At 45.9% G+C, this 4,523-nt stretch overlaps 1 pseudogene; it reads right to left on the minus strand.

The window, feature by feature from the left end:
* Positions 1-1,986: 1,986 nt before the first annotated feature.
* Positions 1,987-3,844, minus strand: LOC146195117 (uncharacterized; annotated as a pseudogene).
* Between the last annotated feature and the right edge of the window lie 679 nt (positions 3,845-4,523).

Genomic DNA, 4,523 nt, shown 5'->3' on the forward strand with positions numbered 1-4,523 from the left:
TCAGTTTCCAAACACTTCTTACATTGCTGCTTTGTACAAAGCAAAACAAGTTTTCCCATTAACATTTAAGCACTTATTCGTAGAAGAGAAAGAAAACAACTATTGCAGATTACTATTCTTCATGAGTTTCACTAAAGTTTTCGCAGGTATATCAGAAACTATGGCTTTCAATTTCTTGCATCGTAAGGTAAAATATGATACACACTGTACTCGAATGACGTCCGCGAATATCTACAAGACCTGGCAGCATCTGAGAATTCTGAAGCCGTTTATACTTTATACTTTCAAAAAAAAAAAAAAAAAAAAAACCTAAAGAGCACTACAGAATCTGCATTGGCGTAATGCGAAAGCACGGATGCTGCTGTTGGTTGCTTTTGGTGGCGCCTAGTTGCCCAATTCACTTCTTGTTTACCCATTTTAGTCTTTAGTACTTTCAAATCATACGCCAATCCCTTCTTATGCCCCTTTTTTCGGCTCTACTTCCGGTTGCGCGACGTCAAATTTTCTACATCACATTATTTCACTTCTTGTTTATTCATTTTAGTCTTTGGTACAAAGGGAATGCGCGCCAATCCCTTTGTATACGCTTTCTCGGCTCTACTTCCAGAGGCGAGATGTCCTATCCTCGACATCACATTGATTCACTAGTTGGTTATTCATTTTAGTCTTTGGTACTTTCAAACTTGCGCCAATCCCTTCCTATGCCCTTTTTTCGGCTCTACTTCCGGTTGCGTGAGGTCACATCCTTGACCTCGCCCTTGACTCATTTCATCACCTATTTTAGTATTTGATACATTCAAATGTTGCTCCAGTTCATTCGCTAATGAGACCATTTTCGCCTTTACTTTTTCATTTTTTGCCTTTAATTATTTACTTAATTATCCTATTGATATAATTATGTTTTTGCACACATTACATCACCCTCTATTGATTAACACCACTCTATAACCTCTACGACTTCTGAATTACTCACAACTGCTGTAAACACGATTTTGCGTGTTTGGCCGCTAATAATTACCTTATTGCCTTAATGGCATATTTATTATTTCGAACCGATTAAGACCGCTCATTAATCTCTACCACTTCTCAATTACTCACAACTGCAGCGAACAACTTTTACATTTTTTACCTGCAATTAGTTACTTAAATAACTTATTGGCCTAATTATTTTTTCTGCAGCAACAATACGTCAACCTCAATCGACTCACACCCCTCATTAACCTCTACCACTTCTCAATTACCCGCAGCTGCTGCGGACACGATTTTGCGGACGCGGTCTACGGACACGGTCTGCGTGCAGAAATCTGTGAACATGGCGAAGTAACGCTTTCGCATTAATAATCCCTCATGGAGCGAGCTTCGAAGTCCTCTTGTCTCGCAGCCATTCTCGGTTTCCATGTACTGTGGATGCAAAGCGACATGAATAAGCATATGGCACAATTTCTTGATTATAGACAGGCAGGAACCGTATAGCACTGGGTGTAATTGGCAAGTCCCCTTTTAACGACCACTGCAGAATATCCCACAGGAAGACTGCATTCCGGCAGTAAAGGTAAATGTGGTCTATGGTTTCCGGTTTACGGCAAATCAAGCAGTCCAGCGAGCACTGGACAGAGATGGCTTTTTCCCTCAACCACGTTCTGACAGGTAATGTACCACTGTGCAAGAGGATAAAAAAAGCCTTTTGCTGGGGACCATACTGACATCTTTTTAACTCTTTTTAAGGGGTTCTTACCTTCCCCTCCACAGTGTAATGATCGATACAAGGGCACTGTGAATGACCGGGAGGCAGTGAACCAAGTGTGTGTATGATCAGACAAGGGGCTGCCTTTATAAAGGCAGCCCCTTCATAAAAGCTGATACTATCGGAGCATGCGCACTCAGTACCGCAAGAGCATGCGTCAACATGACAGTTCGCCGGCTTACATCTTCCTTCATTTGAAGAAAAACAAATACAACAAAAAATTAAATGCACATTTCAGGGTCCTAATGGTCTGTTTTTTCTGGCAGGGGATAACGTTGTGGTGGTCTACGCCCACGGTCGCTTCTCCGAAGGATGCCCTCCGGTTGTTGACATGCCATCTGGCTACGCTGGGATGCCAGCTCCACAGAAACGGTCGTTTCAGGGTCGGGCGTATGTTGCATTTCTTTTGAGCTTAGATGCTCCCTGGTTCGCCGCAACTGTTATCCACTGTCTTAGAGTAAGTTGTACGACCGAGGTGTGCCTGCAGGGCCTACGACCGCAGCTGGAGCTCAGGTTCTGCGTATAGTGTCGTAAAGAGACACTGGAGACCACCTGCGAAGCTATGGTAGATACTTGGCCGTCCGGTTGTAGAAGATCCGCTGTTTTTCTCATATCTTTCAGGTGATTGCGAACGGACTGTTGTGGCACAGTCTGCGGATCGAGGTGCTAGGGGAGAACTGGCATTTGTGTCCTGGTTTGGCAGCCTATCAACCTTTTAACGGACGACTTTTGTTGCTGGTCCCTTGGCATGTCTATCCACTCCAACAGGGCGCTGTAAAATTCTAAGGTCGCAAAAGGACACTTCTTGAGCAGTTGTTTCGCCGCCTGGGTGGCGCGCTCCGCCATACCGCTACCACACAAGTAGTATGGGCTTGAAGTAACGTGGGTGATTCCGAGCTGAGCTGCAAAAAACCGGAAGCATGCGCTGTTAAAAGGTGGGCCATTATGACTGCACAGCTTATCCGGGATCCCATGAGTCGCGAATACGAGCATGCACGCATTGCTTACAGCTTCCGCAGTTGTTTTGCGTTGCTTCTGAACCTCGATTAAAAACGAGTAGAAATCCACGAGTATTAAATAAGACTGGTCATCGTGGTAAAAGATATCAAGGCCGATTACTTGCCTGGCAGACTTGGTATTTCGTGGCTCAGCATTGGCAGTCTACTATTCCTGCGCTTGCACTTCTCGCATGCGGTACATGACTTAGCTATGGCTCAGATGCCGGCTTTCATTCAGGGCTAAAACAACCTCTCTGGTTCTCATCTTCCTTTTTTCTTGTCCCCCATGTGCGCTGTGTAGCAAGCGGAGGATTTCAAGTCGCTTGGCTGGAGGGATAACTATTTTATTGCTCCTCGGTAACAGGCCTTGCTCAACATGCAGCTCGTCGCGGTAGCACCAATATCGACCAAGGGCATGTGGCACTTGGTTCTTTGTTTCTGGCCATTCTGTGCACGAGTAGCGGCACAGCTGAGCCACGCTTGCGTCTTTGTTGGTTTCGTGCTGAATGCTCTCGAGTTGCTGGTCTGACACAGGAAGCAAAGAAATTACGCTGACTTGAAACTTCTCTGTTTCGTCGCTTAGCTCTGCGGGACTCGGAGAGCGAGAAAGTGCGTTTGCTAGAAACAACTGCTTGCCTGGTTTGTACGACACCTTGATGGGAAATCTTTGCAAAACCAGCCTCACGCGTTGCAATCGCAGAGGTCATTAGCAAAGTGTATTTTTGAATATAGATTCTAGGGGCCTGTGATCGGACTCGACAATTACCTCAGGCTGCCCAAAGATATAATCTTGGAATTTCGTGCAACGATCAAGAATTGCCAATGTTTTCTTCTCGATCAGCGCGTAGCGCTGCTCTGGTTCCGTTAACGAATGGGATGAGTAGGCGATAGGTTGCCAGTCCTGTAGAAGAACGGCTCCTTTCCCGTGCTGACTGATGTCTATCAACAAGGTAAATGGTTTTTCGGGGTTGAAGTATTCAAGGACTGGCGCCTGTGTGAGAGCTACTCGAAGCTGACGAACGCTGTTATTTTGCTGGTCTGTCCAGACCCATGCGACATCCTTTTTTAACAGATGGCGGAGCGGCACTGACAAAGTGGGCATGTTTGGGACAAACCGAGCAACCAAGTCGATCACGCCCAGAAAAACGCGAATTCGTTCCTTACGGTTCTGTGGTGGAGGCACTTGCACGATGTCTTCGGCTCTGCTGGGGTCCAGACAGCCACTCCGGAGTCAGAACCTGTGGGCTGCAGGAAATTGCACTTTTTTATTAAGCTTCAAGTTGTACTCTCTAGATCGTGACAGCAAAACTAGTAAACTTCTGTCATGATGCTCTTGCGACTCTCCCCAAGCCAGAATGTCATCCATTATGACAGCAACGCCATTCAAGCCCTCTAGTACCTGGTGCATCACCCGCTGAAAACTCTCAGACAGACGTTTCTGATACAAGTCCTTCTCCCTAACTCCTAGTATTATTCGGCTGCAGAGCTGTCTGTCCTCAAGCTCTCCAAATTCGCACAGGCGAGCAAGGCGCCTAGTTTCTATAAGCCACTCGTTGAAAGTTTTACCCTCGCGCTCATCTCGGGAGCCAAAACGAAACTCGTTGAACGTTGAATTCGTTGTTGGTTTGTAGTGGGCCTCAAATGTTTCAATCAGCCTATCGAGGTCTTGTTTTCTCCCTCATTTGTGAAACTGAACGCATAGAACACCCGCCTTGCTTCTTCACCAATTGTCACGAGAAATGTTACTGCCTGTACTTCTTTTGGCTGGTTTCTTAGTCTGG

Source organism: Amblyomma maculatum, chromosome 3, assembly GCF_055883805.1.
Source record: "Amblyomma maculatum isolate TAMU_Amacu chromosome 3, ASM5588380v1, whole genome shotgun sequence".
In the NCBI taxonomy this organism is placed as follows: domain Eukaryota; kingdom Metazoa; phylum Arthropoda; class Arachnida; order Ixodida; family Ixodidae; genus Amblyomma; species Amblyomma maculatum.